Source organism: Aquarana catesbeiana, linkage group LG03 (genome assembly GCF_042186555.1).
Source record: "Aquarana catesbeiana isolate 2022-GZ linkage group LG03, ASM4218655v1, whole genome shotgun sequence".
Classification (NCBI taxonomy): Eukaryota; Metazoa; Chordata; class Amphibia; order Anura; family Ranidae; genus Aquarana; species Aquarana catesbeiana.
The window spans coordinates 734,642,221-734,664,153 of record NC_133326.1 but is presented as its reverse complement, the minus strand read 5'-3'; the positions used below and the strand labels follow the sequence as shown (position 1 = coordinate 734,664,153).

The 21,933-nt window shown below is 45.4% G+C and overlaps 1 protein-coding gene across 1 annotated transcript in view; it reads right to left on the bottom strand.

The window, feature by feature from the left end:
• Positions 1-20,168, bottom strand: part of LOC141133848 (NACHT, LRR and PYD domains-containing protein 3-like) — a 272,614-nt gene extending 252,446 nt beyond the window's left edge. The window contains exon 1 of the mRNA XM_073623428.1: positions 19,740-20,168. The gene's annotated coding sequence lies outside the window, so the exon portion shown is untranslated. The remainder of the gene's footprint in view (positions 1-19,739) is intronic.
• Between the last annotated feature and the right edge of the window lie 1,765 nt (positions 20,169-21,933).

The window sequence follows — 21,933 nt, the reverse complement described above, 5'->3', positions numbered from 1 at the left end:
TACCCTTGTAACGTGGATCAAGGAGGGTTGCCAGCCAGTATTGTTCCTTCTCCTTGATACCATGAATACAAAGTTTCTTATGCAAGCTTTGCAGGATCAGGGAGGCCATGCAGCGTAGGTTTGCTGAGGCATTCGGTCCGGAGTCCTCTGGGTCACTAAGGACGACATGATCCGCAGCCACGTCCTCCCAGCCACGTACAAGTCCATGTATTTCTTGGGACTGTAAATGATCCCTTAAAGACTGCTGCTGATGCTGAGTGCCAGGCTCCACCTCCATACTGACACAATCCTCCTCCTCATTCTTTTCCTCTGTGATCGGTGGGCATGCAGGAACACTGTCTGGATAAAGGGGGCCTTGAGAGCTAAGGAAGTCCTCCTCTTCCTGCCTCTGTTCTGCCTCAAGTGCCCTGTCCATTATTAAACGCAGTGTGTGCTCCAACAGGTGGACAAGGTGCCTCCCTGATCATGGCCTACTGGCGTGGGGAAAAAAAACAAGCTCCCCTGACCCTGTCGTGGTGCCATAGTCGCACAGGTACTTATTGATGGCCCTCTACTGCATGTGCAGCTGCTGCAGCATGGCCAACGTTGAGTTCCACCTGGTGGGCATGTCAGAGATTAGGCGGTTCTTGGGCAGGTTAAATTCCTTTTGGAGGTCTGCCAGCCGAGCACTGGCATTATATGACCAGTGGAAATGCACACAGACTTTCCTGGCCTGCCTCAGGACATCCTGTAAGCCCAGGTACCTGCCCAAGAACCACTGCACCACCAAGTTAAGGACGTGAGCCAAACAGGGCACATGGGTCATTTGTCCCTGTCGGAGGGTGGAGAGGAGGTTTGTGCCATTGTTGCAAACCACCATTCCTGCCTTAAGTTGGCGTGGCCCCTGCAGAGCTGACAGAACCTCTGCCCCAGTGTGGCTCCTGTCCCCCAAGCACACCAGCTCAAGCACCGTATGGCATCTTTTGGCCTGCGTACTTGCGTAGCCCCTTGAGCACCTATGGAGCACCGCTGGTTCCGAGGACAAAGCACAGGAAGAGGCCATGGAGGAAGAAGAAGAGGAGGGGGTGGAGGAGGGCATTTTGGAGGCGTGGTGGCGGAACAACCTCCAACACTACTGCACCTTGTCCTACATCCTTCCCAACTGCCAGCAGAGTCACCCAATGCACCGTGAAACATAGGTAACGTCCCTGTCAATGCCTGCTAGACCATGAGTCAGCAGTAATATGCACCTTACCGCTGACCGCCCTGTCCAGCGAGGCATGGCCATTGCCTTCCACATGCCGGTAGAGAGACGGAATCCCCTTTCGTGAGAAAAAGTGGCGTTTGGGTACCTGCCACTGAGAAACCGCACATTCCACAAACTCACGGAAGAGGGCAGAGTCTACCAACTGAAAAGGTAGCAGTTGAAGTGCTAGCAATTTTGCTGAGCTAGCATTCAACCGCTAGGCATGTGGATGGCTGGGAGCGAACTTAATTCTGCGGTGCAGCAGCTGGGGCAGGGAAATTTTCCTGGTACAATCTGACGTTGGTGTGCCGAAAGCAGATTGCCCACAAGTACTTGGCTGTGACACACCTAATTCTACACCTTTATTCCTCTCAATGCAGGTCTCAGAGAGGACTGAAGGTATAGTGGGGTTGAAGATCTCAGCTGATGAGGAGCAAGGAGAGGTCCTCTTTGTTCTTTGGTATGGGTCTTTTAGGTACGCTTGCCAATAAACTGCATGGCAGGTCAACATATGTCTGGTCAAGCATGTGGTGCGCAAGCGGGAGATGTTTTGGCCATGCGAGATACGCTTGAGACATATGTTGCAAATAGCAGCAGTGAGATCTGATGCACTCGTCTCAAAAAAGGCCCACACCAAAGAACTTTTGGAATAACGCGCAGAGACAGCAGCGCCCTGCACATGCAGAGCTTTGCGGTGTGATGCAGTCACTGTGCTGCCCTTAGGCTGGCCCCTGGAGGGCATCCTGCCTTATTGGTGATGTGCCTCCTCCTCCCCTCTCCTATCAGGCACCCACGTTGAGTCAGTGACCTCATCATTCCCTCCCTCCTCATCACTGGAGCAAACCTGGCAGTATGCTGCAGCAGGGGGAGCATGACTACCAGATTGATGTCCTTCTTGGGCACCCCCTCTGTCCGTGCTCACGTTACTGCCTTCATCTAGCTCAGCATCATCATCAGAGCCTTCTAAACGCTGGGCATCCTCCTGGAGCATGTACCCAACACTGTGTTCAAACAGTTCGAGGGAATCCTCAGGAGGACATGGTGGGGCTAGGGAAGTAGTCACTGATGCCATTGAGCCGAGGGAAGAGGCCGCGTTGGCAGCTGCTTTGCCAGACAAAGTACCCTGAGCATGGGTTAGAGAGGATGAGGAGGATGAGGACGGCTTGGTCATCCACTCGACCAAGTTTTTTCCATGTTGCGGCTCAACACGGCCAGCTGCCAAAAAAAAGCCAAGCGTGTCCCACGGCCACGTGCTGATGAGGATGCACCGTCTCCACGACCAGCACTGTTGCCTCTAGACACAGAGCCTGCTTGCCCTCTTTTATTGGCTTGTGACTGTCTGCCTCTCCTTGTTGGCCTTCCAGACATACTAATGGCCTGCAGTGAGATGTAGCTCGTGACTTCATCTGGTCGGTGACGTGGTGATGTACCGCGTAGGGCGTGGCAGAGAGCAGACGTAACCGGAAGTCAGTAAGGAGGCGCCTCAGACGCCACTCCTCAGCTTGTTTATGCTTTTATGCTGTTTTTAAACTTTTGAAATGTAAGAGACCACTTGTATTTTTGAATAAATAGTATCTTAACTTAAAATACTACACTATTGGAGGCCTCTCTCTCTCCCTTCCCTGTTTATTCCACCGGATTGGTGGAGCCCAGGTGGGCAACCCCCTTCCCCCCTCTATATGATAGGTACTGGTATACTGAGATTTCAATCCAACCATCAGAGAAGCCTCACCTGGATCACTGAGAAGCCACAATACACAGGATCCATCAACACAAATATTGGATGCTTATATTTGCTTCTTTTAAGGTGAGAGTTTAGAGAGCCCGTTTCTCTGGATTCCTCCATAAAAGGACCACTACCATCATCTTCCCACACCTTTGATCCCAGCCACAGTTACACAACACTATGAACTTTTATCCATGAAGAGAGTATGCTTTATAGCACATTTTAATCACATTTGGATTAATTTCTTCACTGTTTTGAACTTTATTGTTTGCACATTTTCTTTTCAATGTGAATATATGCATAGTCTTCATTTTTTTCACGGTTTGCACAGCTGTGTTAGTTGCACGCACTGAGCCACATTTATGTCAACATTTATGCATATGTGATAGATTTTAAGCGCAAAGTCCTTTATAGTTTTAATTTTGGTGAGTGTAATGTGAACACTTTTGATTTTGCTGCAGTCTTTAGAGACATCATCACTTCTTACTTTATTGACACTCTGCACATTTTTCATTCACTTATATATATATTTATATATATATTTATTTATGTTATTGTTGGATGTTTATACATTCCTTTACTCTACATAGCGCGAGGGACACAATACATTTTAGCTGAACACTGTGAGGAGGACGCACTACACTAACTTGTAGCTTTAGCTGAACACTGTGCAGAGGTCGCACTACACTAATTGTAGCTTTAGCTGAACACTGTGCAGAGGTCACACTACACTAACTTGTAGCTTTAGCTGAACACTGTGAGGAGGATGCACTACACTAACTTGCAGCTTTAGCTGAACACTGTTCAGAGGACGCACTACACTAACTTGTAGCTTTAGCTGAACACTGTGCAGAGGTCGCACTACACTAACTTGTAGCTTTCGCTGAACACTGTGCAGAGGACGCACTACACTAACTGTAAATAGTGTAGCTGCCTGACTGTGGTACTAATAGGATCAGAAGAACACCAGTAATTTTCTTCAGGTAGCTGTACTGTAACAACACCTACCTGCCTGTCAGTAGGAAGATAATAACAGGAACGGATCTAGCTAAACTGAATACAGTGTATACTATATATATATATATATATATATATATATATATATACACAACACCTGGGATGCATATATATACACGATACACTGTACGTGCAGCTAACTGACTGACTGACTGACTAATCTATCTAACTTAAATCAAATGACACTGTTTCTCTGTCTCTCAATGCCGGAACACACTACACAGGGCCGCCGTGCAGGTGGCCTTATATAGTGTGGGGCGTGTACTAAACCCTCTGAGCCATAATTGGCCAAAGCCACCCTGGCTTTTGCCAATTTCAGCTCTCTCTACAGACAGCGCTGTGATTGGCCAAGCATGCGGGTCATAGTGCATGCTTGGCCAATCATCAGCCAGCAATGCACTGCGATGCCGCAGTGAATTATGGGCCGTGATGCACCACACGAATTTGGCGCGAACGGACCATATTGTTCACAATTCGGTGAATGATCGAACAGCCGATGTTCGAGTCGAACATGGGTTCGACTCGAACACAAAGCTCATCCCTAATAGTGATGGGTTGTCCTTGTCAAGGTTCCAGTCAGTTCTTAGCCATATTTCGAAAATGTTTGACAGCGGCTGGCTACGACCCAAAAAGTTACGCTTCCCATTCTTTCCAAATAGGGGCAGCCACAGAGGCTTCCAGGGCTGGTCTTAGTCAGGAAGCAGTTAAGCGTATTGGTAGGTTGGACTTGGACAGATTTAAGCTGTATATTCGACCACATTTGATACAGAATTATGTCTCACATGGTTTTTCGGGCTTTTACTGTACTGAGTATTTATGGGGGAGTTTACTGTTTTGTGTTGTCATTTTTCTTGCTCACAGGTGGAGAGGTGGGCCTAGTTTGGATCCTGGGTCACTCCTACATTTACTGGGGGGCCAGACGAGCTGATGTTCGGCTGGACGGTAGGTAGTTGTGCATCCCCAGACAGGAAGCTCAGGTCAGATGGATCGGGGTACCAGGCATGCTGTGGAAGTGCACAGGTTCTCCCGTTTGGACAGTTTGGACAGGGCACCAGATGTTTTTGGTGCTACATGTGGAGGGGAACGACATGGGAGCCAGGTCTTTGAGGGATCTCATACGGGACATAAAATGGGATTTTTTACATTTATGTTCAGCTTTTCCTGGGATAGTCATTGTTTGGTCAGATATGGTGGGCAGGATGTCTTGGCGGTGAGCTTGGTCAGCTAAAAAGGTGGACAGGGCCCGAGAAAAAGTAAACAAGGAAGTGAGCAGGTTTGTGATTAGGAATGGGGGTGTGGCCATACATCATAGAGAGCTGGAGGTGGATACATGGAGGTATCTAAGGAGTGATGGGGTGCACCTTAATGACGTGGCAACCGATCTGTGGGCACTAGATTTACAGGAAGGCATACAGCAAGGACTGAGGGTGTGGAGGTGTATGCAAGGGTAAGGTAATACCCCTCTTGTTCTGTGGCAGTGGTGGGTCTTTGGAGGAGGAGAAGATGGATGTTATATGTATATAACATGGTTGGTACCCATCTATGGTATGGGGTTCTCTGGTACCTTCTGGTTAATGAGGGGTTAACCAGGAAGTGGTAAAAGGTAGGTCACTGCGAAGGTTGGGTACCATCTCTGAGTCAGGGGGCTGGCGACTAGAGACCTAAAGTTTAAAGAAGTTGGTTGCAGTGACCAGTGGTGTGTTGTTTCCCTCGAAGACCCCCAAAAAAGTACATAGAAATTTTATCAATGGTTACTTAAAAATGTTATTTATTTAATTTTATGGTAATTGTTAATAAAAAGGCCAACATTTGTGGGGGTTTGCAAGGGTTAGAGTTTATGTATAACGGGTGGGGTTATGGGACTGTGGGTTAGGTCCTTCAGATGTCAAGAGAGTCCCGGAGTAGAAGAAAAGGAGAGGATGAGCGCAGGGATGGCATGACTAATGGGGACATCACAGTCATGCTGTTAAAAAATAAAAAATTGCCCCCTTTAAGAAAAGGGGAGGGACCGGGAGCAGGGATACGCTTTGGTTCAGTAAGGAGAAGAAGGGGAGTGACATCACTCGTGATCGGCGGAGAAGATTCCCACCCACCCTCCCGAGTTTTTTAAGAGTTTGGGTAATTGAGAGGGGGGCTGTCAGGACAGCCCAGCAGTGGTGGGTCTTTGGAGGAGGAGAAGATGGATGTTATATGCATATAACATGGTTGGTACCCATATATGGTATGGGGTTCTCTGGTACCTTCCGGTTAACGAGGGGTTAACCAGGAAGTGGTAAAAGGTAGGTCACTGCGAAGGTTGGGTACCGTCTCTGAGTCAGGGGGCTGGCGACTGGAGACCTAAAGTTTAAAGAAGTTGGTCACAGTGACCAGTGGTGTGTTGTTTCCCTTGAAGACCCCAAAAAAGTACCTAGAAAGTTAGTAATGGTTATTGAAAGAAAGTAATGGTTATGTATTTCATTTTATGGTAATTGTTAATAAAAAAGGCGTGAAGGCCATTTACTCCAAATCTTGTCACGTCATTTGTGGGGGTTTGGAAGGGTTAGAGTTTATGTATAACGGGTGGGGTTATGGGACTGTGGGTTAGGTCCTTCAGATGTCAAGAATTATGACATATCCACACACAAACTTACATGGGTAGGAAAATGGCGGCATTAAAAATGATATTTTTGCCTGAACTTATTTATTTTTACAACAATTCCAGTATGTCTACCAGAGGCCTTCTTTATCTCAACCAAAAAAACTAGACAATTTTTATGGAGAGGTAGGATGGCTAAACTATCCTTTACAGATATATAGGGGGAGTAGGTTTCCCAGATATTCACAATTACTATTATGCAGCCTTACTGGACCAAATAAAGGCTTGGTTTGACCCATCCTCAGGTGCACACTAGGGATGAGCCGATGTTCGAGTCGAACAGCGGGTGTTCGCCTGTTCGCCGAACAGTGAACAATATGCGGTGTTCGTGGCAAATTAGAAAGCCGCCGGAAGACCGTTAAAGTCTATGAGACACTAACATGAAAAATCAGAAGTGCTCATTTTAAAGGCTTATATGCAAGTTATTGTTATAAAAAGTGTTTGGGGACCCGGGTCCTGCCCCAGGGGACATTTATATATACAATTTTTTTTTTAAACGGCCGTTTTTTCGGGAGCAGTGATTTTTTTAAAGTAAAACAATAAAAATGAAATATTCCTTTAACCACTTCAATACCAGGCACTTATACACCTTCCTGCCCAAGCCAATTTTCAGCTTTCAGCGCTGTAGCAAATTGAATGACAATTGCGCAGTCAAACAACACTGTACCCAAACAAATTTTTTATCATTTTGTTCCCACAAATAGAGTTTCTTTTGGTGGTATTTGATCACGTGTGCGATTTTTATTTTTTGAAAATTTTGAAAAAAAAAGTTTTTCTTTGTTTCTTATAAAATTTTTTGTAAATAAGTATGTTTTCTTCTTCAATGATGGGCACTGACATGGCTGCAGTGAGAGGCACTGATAAGGCGGCACCGATAAGGTAGCACCAATGAGGTGGCACTGATGAGGTGGCACTGATGGGCACTGATGATGGGCTCTGATAGGTGGCACTGATGGGCACTGATAGGTGGCACTGGTATGTGGCACTGATGGCCACTCATAGGTGGCACTGATGGGTACTTATGGGTGGCACTGATGGGTACTTATGGGTGGCACTGATAGGTGGCATGGATGGGCACTGATGGTCACTGATAGGTGGGCACTGATGGGCATGGCTGGGCACTGATAGGTGACACTGAGGGACACTGATGGGTGGCACTGATTACACTGGTGGGTGGCATTTATGGGCACTGATTGGCATATGTTGGCCATAAGTTGGAACATGTGGATGGCCATGGGGGATGTACCTGACCATCCACATGTTAGGGGCTTCCCTGGTGGTCCTGGTGGCTTCTCTGGTGGTCCAGTGTGGGCATCCGAGGGGGGACTGTGCTGTTAAACAATCAGTGCAAACCCCCCATCAGGAGAGCTGCCGATCGGCTCTCCTCTACTCGCGTCTGTCAGACGCAAGTGAGGAAAAGCCGATCAATGGCTCTTCCTGTTTACATCGTGATCAGCCGTGATTGAACACGGCTGATCATGTGGTAAAGAGCCTCCGTTGGAGGCTCTTTACAAAGATCAGTGTAGCGGTGACTAACACACCGCACCATCGATCGCCGCGATGCGTGCCCCCACAGGCATGTGGCGGCTGTTACCCTGCTGGACGTTTCTTTTTTTTTTTTAATTGGGAAAACAAACTTTATTAAGTTAAGACAGACAATGAATTACAAGTATGTGACAAGTACAAATGCTTTAAGTACAATTACAGGCAGTACATTTGCAATCAGTAGTATATTGTAGTGCTGGCTTGCTAACTTATTAAATACATATATCAATAAGGTAATCACTTTTGTCTTTGTTGTTTTTCCCTCTCAACCCACATCTCCACCTGTTCCGCATCCAAATACCATACATATGCAAATTGGGGTACCAGATACTATTGACAATAATCTCGTATCTCTATACACAAGTCTCCCCATCCCCCAACCACCTATCCCATATCCTTGAGTACTTTTGAATACAACCTCTGTGCTTATATATCAGTTGTTTGTATGGGAGAGAATTATTAACATCCCTTTTCCAGCTTGATAAGGTGGGAGTTGTATTTTGCAGCCACGTTTTAGCAATCACTTTTCTTGCCATAAAGAGAACTTCGGAGATAAATGTGGCTTGATATTTGTCAATTTCTGTATCTGGAAAGAGGCCCAGAATACATAATTTTGCGTCTAGAACCACTGGAGATCCCATTTGGTCATGCAGGAACTTGATCACTTGGATCCAGTATGCCAGGAGGATAGGGCATTCCCAGATTAAGTGATAAAATTGGCCTGACTCATCAGCACAGAGAGGGCATGACGACCTGTATGTAGGTTGGAACTTGGCCAATTTATTGGGTGTCAGGTAGGCTTGATGAACTATATATAGCTGTGTTAATCTATCAGAAAGTTTGGGTGACATTGTTTTAACATTTTCTAGTATTTCATCCCAGTCTGAGTCGCTAATAGCTCCCATATCTCTTTCCCATCTTGCTTTGGCCTTTTGTACTACTGCCGTTATTCTAGGTAGTCTAATGGAATAGTACAGGTTGGATATCAATTTTTGTGATTCGGAACCCATGATTATATCCAGAATTTGGGGGCATTCCAGATTACAGCTAAGTTACCTAAATTGAGAGCGTAATGCATGCCGGAGCTGTAAATACCTAAACATTAATTGGTAGGGAATGGAATATTCTTCTTTGAGAGATTGGAATGTTTTAGGTCGAGAGTTAGTTATTACTTGATGCAGGTAAATTATCCCATAATTAGCCCATATAGCAGGGTCTGGTATTTGTTTGAGCTCTGCCAGATGATTATTAAGCCACAAGGGGATGTGGGAGTAGGGATGAGCTTCGAGTTCGAGTCAAACTCATGTTCTACTCGAACATTGGCTGTTCGCAAGTTCGCCGAACAGCGAACAATTTGGGGTGTTCGCGGCAAATTCGAATGCCGCGGAACACCCTTTAAAAGTCTATGGGAGAAATCAAAAGTGCTAATTTTAAAGGCTTATATGCAAGTTATTGTCATAAAAAGTGTTTGGGGACCCGGGTCCTGCCCCAGGGGACATGGATCAATGCAAAAAAAAGTTTTAAAAACGGACGTTTTTTCAGGAGCAGTGATTTTATTAATGCTTAAAGTCAAACAATAAAAGTGTAATATCCCTTTAAATTTCGTACCTGGGGGGTGTCTATAGTATGCCTGTAAAGGGGCGCATGTTTCCCGTGTTTAGAACAGTCTGACAGCAAAATGACATTTGGAAGGAAAAAACTCATTTAAAACTACCCGCGGCTATTGCATTGCCGACAATACACATAGAAGTTCATTGATAAAAACGGCATGGGAATTCCCCACAGGGCAACCCCGAACCAAAATAAAAAAAAAAAAAATGATGTGGGGGTCCCCCTAAATTCCATACAAGGCCCTTCAGGTCTGGTATGGATATTAAGGGGAACCCCAGCCAAAATTAAAAAAAAAAATTGACGTGGGGTTCCCCCTAAATTCCATACCAGACCCTTCAGGTCTGGTATGGATTTTAAGGGGAACCCCGCGCCAAAAAAAAAAAAAAAAAAAACGGCGTGGGGTCCCCCCAAAAATCCATACCAGACCCTTATCCGAGCACACAACCTGGCAGGCCGCAGGAAAAGAGGGGGGGACGAGAGTGCGCCCCCCCCCCTCCTGAACCGTACCAGGCCACATGCCCTCAACATTGGGAGGGTGCTTTGGGGTAGCCCCCCAAAACACCTTGTCCCCATGTTGATGAAGACAAGGGCCTCATCCCCACAACCCTGGCCGGTGGTTGTGGGGGTCTGCGGGCGGGGGGCTTATCGGAATCTGGAAGCCCCCTTTAACAAGGGGACCCCCAGATCCCGGCTCCCCCCCCTGTGTGAAATGGTAAGGGGGTACTTACCCCTACCATTTCACTAAAAAACTGTCAAAAATTTTAAAAATGACAAGAGACAGTTTTTGACAATTCCTTTATTTAAATGCTTCTTCTTTCTTCCTTCATCTTCTTCTTCTTCTGGTTCTTCTGGCTCTTCTGGTTCTTCCTCCGGCGTTCTCGTCCAGCATCTTCTCCGCGGCGTCTTCTATCTTCTTCTCCTCGGGCCGCTCCGCACCCATGGCATGGGGGGGGAGGCTCCCGCTCTTCTCTTCATCTTCTTCTCTTCTTCATCTTCTTCTTCATCTTCTTCTTCTTCTTCATCTCTTCTTCCTTCTTCTCTTCTTCATGTCTTCTCCGGGCCGCTCCGCAGCCATGCTGTGGCATGGAGGGAGGCTCCCGCTGTGTGACGGCGTCTCTTCGTCTGACGGTTCTTAAATAACGGGGGGCGGGGCCATCCGGTGACCCCGCCCCCCTCTGACACACGTCACAGGGAAGTCCCGTCAAGTCACCGTGCGTCAAAGGGGGCGGGGTCACCGGATGGCCCCGCCCCCCGTTATTTAAGAACCGTCAGACGAAGAGACGCCGTCACACAGCGGGAGCCTCCCTCCATGCCACAGCATGGCTGCGGAGCGGCCCGGAGAAGACATGAAGAAGAGAAGAAGGAAGAAGAAGAAGAAGAAGATGAAGAAGAAGATGAAGAAGAGAAGAAGATGAAGAGAAGATCGGGAGCCTCCCCTCATGCCATGGGTGCGGAGCGGCCCGAGGAGAAGAAGATAGAAGACGCCGCGGAGAAGATGCTGGATGAGAACGCCGGAGGAAGAACCAGAAGAGCCAGAAGAACCAGAAGAAGAAGAAGATGAAGGAAGAAAGAAGAAGCATTTAAATAAAGGAATTGTCAAAAACTGTCTCTTGTCATTTTTAAAATTTTTGACAGTTTTTTAGTGAAATGGTAGGGGTAAGTACCCCCTTACCATTTCACACAGGGGGGGGGGCCGGGATCTGGGGGTCCCCTTGTTAAAGGGGGCTTCCAGATTCCGATAAGCCCCCCACCCGCAGACCCCCACAACCACCGGCCAGGGTTGTGGGGATGAGGCCCTTGTCTTCATCAACATGGGGACAAGGTGTTTTGGGGGGCTACCCCAAAGCACCCTCCCAATGTTGAGGGCATGTGGCCTGGTACGGTTCAGGAGGGGGGGGCCGCACTCTCGTCCCCCCTCTCTTCCTGCGGCCTGCCAGGTTGCGTGCTCGGATAAGGGTCTGGTATGGATTTTTGGGGGGACCCCACGCCGTTTTGTTTTTTTTTTTTGGCGCGGGGTTCCCCTTAAAATCCATACCAGACCTGAAGGGTCTGGTATGGAATTTAGGGGGAACCCCACGTCAATTTTTTTTTTTTATTTTGGCTGGGGTTCCCCTTAATATCCATACCAGACCTGAAGGGCCTTGTATGGAATTTAGGGGGACTCCCACATCATTTTTTTTTTTAATTTTGGTTCGGGGTTGCCCTGTGGGGAATTCCCATGCCGTTTTTATCAATGAACTTCTATGTGTATTGTCGGCAATGCAATAGCCGCGGTAGTTTTAAATGTGTTTTTTCCTTCAAAATGTCATTTTGCTGTCAGACTGTTCTAAACACGGGAAACATGCGCCCCTTTACAGGCATACTATAGACACCCCCCAGGTATGAAATTTAAAGGGATATTACACTTTTATTGTTTGACTTTAAGCATTATTAAAATCACTGCTCCTGAAAAAACGGCCGTTTTTAAAACTTTTTTTTGCATTGATTCATGTCCCCTGGGGGAGAACCCGGGTCCCCAAACACTTTTATTGACAATAACTTGCATATTAGCCTTTAAAATTAGCACTTTTGATTATTCATGTTCGTGTCCCATAGACTTTAACGGCGTTCGCGTGTTCGAACCAATTTTTTTCCTGTTCGCATGTTCTGGTGCGAACCGAACAGGGGGGTGTTCGGCTCATCCCTATGTGGGAGTGTATATGTCCCATTTTAAGTTTCTTTAGAGCTATTCCCCCAATTTTTTGATGGTGTAAAAGTACCCCATTGTTGTAGTGTGGAATTCTTTTACTAATTTGTCCTCCCCGAAAGATAGCCTGAAGAGGTGAAGTTAGAGTGCTGCCAGGACTACTAGATACTAACATGTTATACCGTTGCACTTCATTCTTATGGTAATGATAAATATGTGATAATTGCGCCGCTATATAGTATTCCTGCAGATCTGGAAGTGAAGTTCCTCCCAAATTTGAGGGATTTTTAAGAATATGCCAGGCCAATTTATGTAGTTGATGTCCCCAAACAAATGTATTCAGTATTGATTCCATTTTTTTTGAAGATCCCAAGGGGGATGTATAGGGGAGCGTGCCATACTATATATAGGATCTTGGGCAGAACAATCATTTTTATGATATTTATTCTGCCCATTACCCCAGGGGCAGTTTGGACCAGGCTTGTGTTTTGGCTTTTAGCATAGCAAACAACTGTTCTATATTGTTAATAACATAAACCTTTAGGTCCCTTGTAACTAGTACCCCAAGGTATTTAATAATGTTTACCCTGGCTAATGGTAAGTCCGGTTGTGTGTGGGCAGGGGGGAAATCGTCTATGGGAAGTATCTGGGATTTATCCCAGTTTATGCATAGTCCTGAGAATTTCCCCATTCTGTCAATAATCTCCAGTGCTGCCTGAAGTGACGGGCCCCAATCCGCTAGATACAATATAGTGTCATCCGCGTATAACCTTATTTTTTCCGTTAAATTATCTACTCGTAGTCCAACTATGTCTGTTGCTGCTCTTATTGCTAAAGCCAATGGTTCAGCCGCCAAGGCATACAGTAGTGGGGAGAGAGGACACCCCTGGCACGTGCCTCTTTCAAGGGGTATTTGCCCAGATAGCCAGCCATTTACGAAGACTCGTGCTTTTGGTGATTGATATAATATTTGCACCCACTTAATAAAATTTGGCCCAAATACGAATTCTTGCAAACATTCCCATAAAAATGGCCATTCCACCGAGTCAAAGGCCTTTGCAGTATCCAAGGCCACTATTACTCTAGAACCATGGTTATCATGACGAGCTTGAAGATTTAAAAATAGCCTCCTGATATTCATTGCCGTGTTTTTCCCGGGCATGAAGCCAGTTTGATCAGGGTGTATTAATGAAAGTATAACTTTGTTAAGGCGAGATGCAAGAATTTTAGCCAGTAGTTTGATGTCTACTTGGAGTAGAGATATGGGACGGTAGGACTCGGGAAATCGGGGATCTTTCCCTGGTTTGGGCAAGACTATTATTTGTGCCTCCTGCATAGAGGGGGGGAGTGTTCCATTTTTAAATATATTTTGGTAAAGTTGTTGTAATTTTGGGATAAGAATTTCAGAAAATGTAGTGTAGAATTCTAATGGTAGGCCATCCAGGCCAGGGGCTTTAGATTTAGACAGCTGAGACATTGCTTCTAAAATATCTTCTTGGGTTATGGGAGCTTCCAGTATCTTAACCTGATCTGGGGTAAGTCTAGGAAATTGAATACTGTGTAAGTGGTTTTTAATGTCCTGAGCAGAGTGTGTACTCTGCGTTTTATATAGTTCACTATAAAAGTTTTGGAAACTAGCGGCTACTTGAGGTGGGTCAGTTATGAGGTCCCCTTGCTGTGTAGCCAAGGATACCACAACTGGGGGTTTATCATTTAAATGCACTAGGTACGCCAGTAATTTTCCCGCTGGTTCCCCATGTTCGAATGTCCTTTGTTTACTGAAAAATACCTGTTGTTTGGCTTTCTCAATGTGCATTTGGGATACTACTCTGGTTTGCAGTTTTACTTTATGAAGATTATCATTACTGGGATCCTGTGCAAATGCCTTTTCTAGTTCCTGCAGTTTGTCAGCTGTCAGTTGTAAAAGCAATTTAGAAGAATGTTTAAATCTAGTTATTCTTGTTGTAAGTATCCTGCGGGCCTGATTTTTAAATCTATCCCAGGCCAATGTAACCGGTTCTGTGGTGTTCGAATTATTTAAGACATATTGTAACTCCCTTCCTATCCCTTCAAGGTCCAGTATAACTGAGAGCCAGAATGGGTTAAGTCTCCAAATAGAAGTGGGTGATGCTCTTAATAGAGAAGCTGTGATCCAGCACGGTGAATGATCTGACAGAGCTCTTGGGGCCATACCTGATCCAGTAATTTTGGATAGTAGGAGGTTTGAGACAAACACAAAGTCAATTCTGGACATCGTGTTGTAACTGGCAGAGTGACACGTGTATGCTTTTGTTGTCGGGTTTTGCCATCTCCACACATCTGTCAGAGCAAACTCCATGAGCAGTCTACTAAGTCTGGTTTGGTGTAAAAGATTTCTGGATGGGTCGCCTTGTCCTGGTCTATCTAATGTCGGATTCATGGTCTGGTTAAAATCTCCCATCCATACTGCCGGGATCAACGGGTTCTCAGCCATAAATGCTAACCCTTTCAATACTACTTTTATCGTAAATGGGGGAGGAATATAACTTGCCATTACTAGTAGTGGGTTTCCTCCTATGATAGCATGCAGAAACAAGTATCTTCCTTGCTGGTCCGACTCCAATGCCACTAACTCAAAGGGAACTTTTTTGGCAATTAGTAACAATACCCCCCTAGATTAATTAGTGTGTGTGCTATGATATACCTATCCTACCCAGGGTCTTTTTAAAGCTACCTGTAAGTGACCTGTTATGTGGGTTTCCACTAAAGTGATAATATCAGCTTTTTGTGACTTAAGAAATGCTAGGGCAGTGGTGCGTTTAACTTTGTCACGCAAGCCACGCACGTTCCATGTTAGAAATGTAATGTTGGTCATAGTACCCCCTGACTATATATGACATTGAGGCTGGACCAGTGATGCCAGAGAGGTCTACTACCCCTCCAACCTCCCCCTCTTGTGTCTGTCGTCTACTGTATAATCCATTATTATGCACAAGTTGCTTGTCTGTTCTTATAATATCTACTTCAGTGCTGACTTTCCCATAACACAAAAAACAAACCCAATCAACATATCCCATCCCACCCAGCTGCACATCTCCCCAACTTGATGTGAGCATACAGTACATTCCCGAACTATCAACATGTAGCATATCATCCAGCGGTTCCAATCCGCTGGAGGCACATATCTTTTCATGAGTAACATTTTTGCATCATGTTGAACCATCCTCGATAGGGGGGGTGACAATTCCACTGTCAATTGTGGAGCGGGGTGATCAGAGGGGGCACAAACCCACCACAGAGGTCCCTCAATGGTTGCACCCTGCACTTCTTTTACATCATTGTGCAATATTAATAACCAAAGTATAAGTCTGTTTAGTGCTGCATAAAAACCTTCCAGTAATCATATGAAGCATCACTGTTGTAGGTTTCCTAACTCCATAGGACAGGATGGTAAAATAAGGCAACCAATGCAATATGCAGTTTTTGCTGTGCTTAGCCCGCCATGTATAGGGGACTAGGAATCACCACGTGGGGAATAGGCAGTCATGAGCCATCCTGAGATATTTCCTTTTCTTCCCCTAGTATACACAAACAGTTTTCTATATCTCCCATGTCCTCTCCCCTCCACACAGGCGCTTTTCCCCCAGCAAGGAGAACACAAAGGCAGATAGGAATTAGATCCTGACTCAGTCTCAGTACTTACATACTGTAGTTAAGTGGTTTTGCCAATTTTATGCAGGACGGCCTCTCTGATCCATCCATGTTGTCACCGCCGCTGGATCCTCAAAGAATTGTGCTCGTCCATCTTCTTCTAAGTGCAGTCTAGCGGGAAAGAGCATTGCATATTTAAGATGGAGTGCTCTCAAGCGACGCTTCACCTCCTGAAACTGTGACCTTTTCCTCTGCACCTCGTTTGAAAAATCTGGGAATACCGCAATCTGGCTGTTCCCCAGCTGGATGTTCCCTTTCTCACAAGTAAGCCTCAGTATTTTGTCTCTATCCTGGAAATTTAAAAATTTGGCTATGAATGTGCGAGGAGGCGCTCCGGGTGGTGGGGGCCGCGCTGGGATGCGGTGTGACCTCTCCACAGCAAACATCACGGAGAAGGCTTCCGGACCATAGGTTTTGAGCAGGAGAGATTCCAGATAGGTAGCTGGATCCGCGCCTTCCTCCTTTTCTGGCAATCCTATAAACCGGAGATTACAGCGCCTTAAGCGGTTCTCCATGTCGTCTTGATGTGCGTGCAGTTGCTGTATCTGCCTCTGTACCTCCTCTGTAGTATTCCTCAAGGAGTGAAGGATGTCTTCTGCGTTGCTTATTCTTGTTTCAGCCTCCGTGACCCTGTCCTTTAACTTGGAGAAGTCTTGCCGCATAAGAGATATATCAATCTTTATTAATCTATTTTGGCAGTCAGGGTGCCTTGCAGAGCCGCAATAGCGTCTAGCACTTTAGCCATGTCTGATGCCTGGAGCTCGGGTCCCGAACACGTGTCGGCGCCATCTTCCTGCTGCATGTCTTTGTCCTGGCGGCGATATTGTGCCAACTTGTCAGCTGTCCTGGTCACCCGTTTCGGAGGAGACATATTCCTCTGTGCTCCCGGAGTGCAGGGGATGACTGTGGAGCATTTTCTGTTCCAGATTCCAGCGGCAGGATCTCTATCAGGAGGTTGAGTGCAGGGAGCTCACTCTACCCACATTTTACTCCATTTCTTGCCAGGCCATGCCCCCCCTGCTGGACGTTTCTATGATGCCCAGTCAGGATAACTGAACCACTGCCCGGCCATCATTCTACTATAGGCTGGGCAGGAAGTGGTTAAATATCGTGCCTGGGGGGTGTCTATAGTATGCCTGTACAGTTGCACAGTTTTCCCATGTTTAGAACAGTACCACAGCAAAATGACATTTCTAAAGAAAAAAATTGTCATTTAAAACTGATCGCGGCTATAATGAATTGTCGGGTTTCGGCAATATAGATAAAACTCATTGAAAAAAGAGCAGGGGATCCCCCCAGTCCATTACCAGGCCAATATTAAGGGGAACCCCGAACCAAAATTGAAAAAAAATTGCGTGGGGGTCCCCCTTAAATCCATACCAGGCCCTTCGGGTCTGATATGGAAATTAAGGGGAATCCTGCGCCAAATTAAAAAAAAAATGTTGTAGGGGTCCCCCAAAATTCATACCAGACCTGAATATGGATTTTAAGGAGAACCCTGTGCCAATTTTTTTTTAAAAATGTCGTTGGGGTCCCCCCAAAATCCAAACCAGACCCTTTTCCGAGCACACAACCTGGCAGGCCACAGGAAAAGAGGGGGGATGAAAGAGCATCCTCCTGCTGAACTGTACCAGGCCACATGCCCTCAATATGGGAAGGGTGCTTTGGGGTAGCCCCCCAAAGCACCTTGTCCCTATGTTGATGGGGACAAGGGCCTCATCCCCACAACCCTTGCCCAGTGGTTGTGGGGGGTATGTGGGTGGGGGGCTTATTGGAATCTGGAAGCCCCCTTTAATAAGGGGACCCCCAGATCCTGGCCTCCCCACTGTGTAAATTGGTAATGGGGTACCCAATCGTACCCCTACCATTTCACAAAAAAAAGTGTCAAAATGGTAAAAAAGACAAGCGATAGCTTGGGACAAGTCCTTTATTAAAACATAAAAAAATGAAAATGTCCCACCATGTAAGTTCACGCCGCCCAACAGACCGAAAAAGAAAAAAAAAAGCTGAAACCGTTCCGCCTCCATGGGAGGCTCCCACCAAGTGACGCTTCTTCTCTGTGACATTTCTTATATAACTGAGGACGGGGCCACCAAGTTACGTAACCAGGTGACCCCACCCCCTCTGACACCACAGGGGCTTCCCCATGGCTTCCCTGTGGCGTTAGAGGGGGCGGGGTCACCCGTTTACATCACCGGGTGGCCCTGCCCCCTCTGACGCCATGGGGAAGCCCCCGTGGCATCAGAGGGGGTGGGGTCACCTGGTTACTTCACCGGTGGCCCTGCCCTCAGTTATATAAGAACTGTCACAGAGAAGACGCATCACTCAACGGGAGCCTCCTATGGAGGCGGATCAGTTGCGGCTTTTTTTTTACGGTCCGTCATTTTTAAATTTTGCTGCAGGGTTCCCCTTAAAATCCATACCAGACCCTACGGTCTGGTATGGATTTTGGACGACTCTTACGCCATTTTTTTTTTACATTTTGGTTCGGGGTTCCCCTTAATATTCTTACCAGACCCAAAGGGCCTGGTAATGGACTGAGAGGGGATCCCATACTCTTTTTTAAATGATTTTTTATCTATATTGCCGAGACCCGACAATTCATTACAGCCGCAATCAGTTTTAAATGACAATTTTTCCTTTAGAAATGTAATTTTGTGCAGGGACTGTTCTAAACACGGGAAAAATGCACCACTTTACAGACATACTATAGACACCCCCCAGGTACAATATTTAAAGAAATATTTAATTTTTATTCACTTTAAGCATTAAAAAATCACTGCTCCTGGAAAAACGTCAGTTTTTAAAACTTTTTTCTTGCATTGATACATGTCTCCTGGGGCAAGACCCGGGTCCCCAAACACTTTTTATGACAATATCTTGCATATAAGCCTTTAAAATTAGCACTTTTGATTTTTCGCGTTCGTGTCCCATAGACTTTAAAGGTGCTTGTGTGTTCTGACAAATTTTTTGCCTGTTTGCATGTTTTGCTGCGAACCGAACAGGAGGGTGTTTGGCTCATCCCTACTCCTTATATAGCATCACTTAGCCTTAATATCAATAACATTCCTACACAATGTAGATGCCTCATCACTCACATACTAATTGCAGAACGTCTAACTATTACATCGGGCTGGAAGTCACATAATGCTCATAATATTTCCGAGGTAATTTATAGTCAAGACACAAGACATTTCACAATTCCAACACTCTTAGTACTTTTACATCACATAAAAGGGCCCAAGGATTTCTTGGGCTCTACGCTACCCAGTAAATGATTAGATAGAACCAGAGCATAGCCTTCCTTCTCAGTGTTTCCCAATGGTATCTCTCTGTAATATGGTACTCTGTTACTGTTGTATTTTCTATATTTTTAGTGTTCACTATATACTATATGTATAGTTCGTTATGCAGTTTAGATAATATCTAATGAGCAATAAGGTGCTTGCCTAGTGGAATCTATCAGCACTCTTGTTTCAAGCAATATATACCTAGATATGGTATTATTTCTATTGCTTCCATGTATTCTACTTATTAATTAACCATAGAATGTATGTTTATTATATGGTCTAAGCTAAAATAAAAAACAATTAAAAGAGAAAACCTGTAAACACGGCACTGGCAGCGTCCAACTTCTTTTTACAGTAGGAAGATGTTCGCGTGAAGAAAGAGCTGATCTGTACCTCGATGTCCTAATGCAGGAAGAGGAGGAAGTAGGGGGACAGTAGTATGGGGGAGGGGAATTTCTCTTCCTCTGTAAGAATCTGGTCTGCCTTCCATCACTTCTTACACAACACGGCACTGGGAACTTCCTCTTACTGTAAGAATACTGGATGATCAGTGATTTCTTGGTGTTTCTTAACCACTTCACCCCCGGAAGATTTTACCCCCTTCCTGACCAGAGCACTTTTCGCAATTCGGCACTGCGTCACTTTAACTGACAATTGCGCGGTAGTGCGACATTGCAGCCAAACAAAATTTACATCCTTTTTTCCCCACAAATAGAGCTTTCTTTTGGTGGTATTTGATCACCTCTGCATTTTTTATTTTTTGCGCTATAAACAAAAAATTGCAACAATTTTGAAAAAAAACAATTTTTTTTTACTTTTTGCTATAATAAATATCCCCCAAAAATATATAAAAAAAACAAAATGTTTCCTTAGTTCCGATATGTATTCTACAAATTTTTGGTAAAAAAATTGCAGTAAGTGTTTATTGATTGGTTTGCGCAAAAGTTATAGCGTCTACAAAATAGGGGATAGTTTTATGGCATTTTTATTATTATTTTTTTATTAGTAATGGCAGCAATCTGCAATTTTTTTTATCATGCCTACGACATTATGGCAGACACTTCGAACACTTTTGACACTATTTTGGGACCATTGTCATTTATACAGTGACCAGTGCTATAAAAATGCACTGATTACTGTGTAAATGACACTGGCAGGGAAGGGGTTAAACACTGGGGGCGATCAAGGAGTTAAGTGTGTCCTAGGGAGTGATTCTAACTGTGGGGGGGATGGGCTACTACTCCCGATGACAGGGAGCAGTGATCTCTGTCATGTCACTAGGCAGAACGAGGAAATGCCTTGTTTACATGGGAAATGCCTTGTTTACATAGGCATCTCCCCGTTCTTCCACTCCGTGACATGATCGTGGGCACCTGTCGGACACTCGGTGCAATGCCGCTTCTTAAAGGGGATGTACCTGTACGCCCATTTGCCCAGCCATGCCATTGTGCCGACGTATATCATAGTGCACTGGTCGGCATGTAGTTAATGTATCAAAACTTCTCTGCCTGGCTACTTTAATTAATTTCTCTCTTTTGAAATTCTCACAATCATTCTCAGTGACATCAACATCCCTGGTAAGACTAATACTCCTGCTAATTCTAACCTCCTTATTTAACCTAAAATAATGGTTACAGGCTTCTATTTACTCTGATGGCAACACCGTCGATCTTCTATTCTCCTACCTATGCACTCCGTGCAACCTCTCCAACAATCCTCTCTCTGATCACCACTTTATTAGTTTCTCTCTCTCCTTGTCTTCCACCTTCTCTCCTTCCAACCGCCTAACATCTAAAACCTTAACCACCTCAACCCTTCTCTCCTCTACTCTGCTACTGAGCTACTGAGCACCTCAATGACAAAATCTCACCCCTGTCCTGCACCAATCTAGCCACTTCTGTCTACAATAGATCCCTGTCCTCCGCGCTGGATGAGCTCGCTCCCCTCACTACACACAGAATCAGGCCCCCGATCCCTACAACCCTGGTAAACAGATGACACTAGAAGTCTTAAAAAACTTAGCTGCGCTCTTGAGCATCTGTGGCATAAGACTAAATCTCACAAAGACTTTAACCAATACAAATCTGCTCTCCAAGAATACAATTCTTACCTCCACATTGCCAAGCAGACCTATTTTATCATTCTCTACTTTCAACTCTCATTTTTGTCCTCTCCTGCCTCCACCCACTAAATCACTCACTTATCAGGAGATTGCCAATCACTTCAAAAATAAGATTGATTCAAATTGTAATGAAATCCCCGCTCTACAGATAACCCCCCCCCCATGTCCACAGGTACAATCAACACTTCCTTTATTCAACCCTGCTACTATTAATGAGGTTGCTAAACTTATTTCCAACACTCACCTAACCACCTGTCCCCTGCACCCAGTTCCCTCTCCAATGCTACGGTCACCCTCTGGCTCTATTCTACATTCTCTAACCCAATTTCTTCCTCTCTTCTGACCTCTTCCCCAACGCTCTTAAACATGGACTAGTCACCCCATAC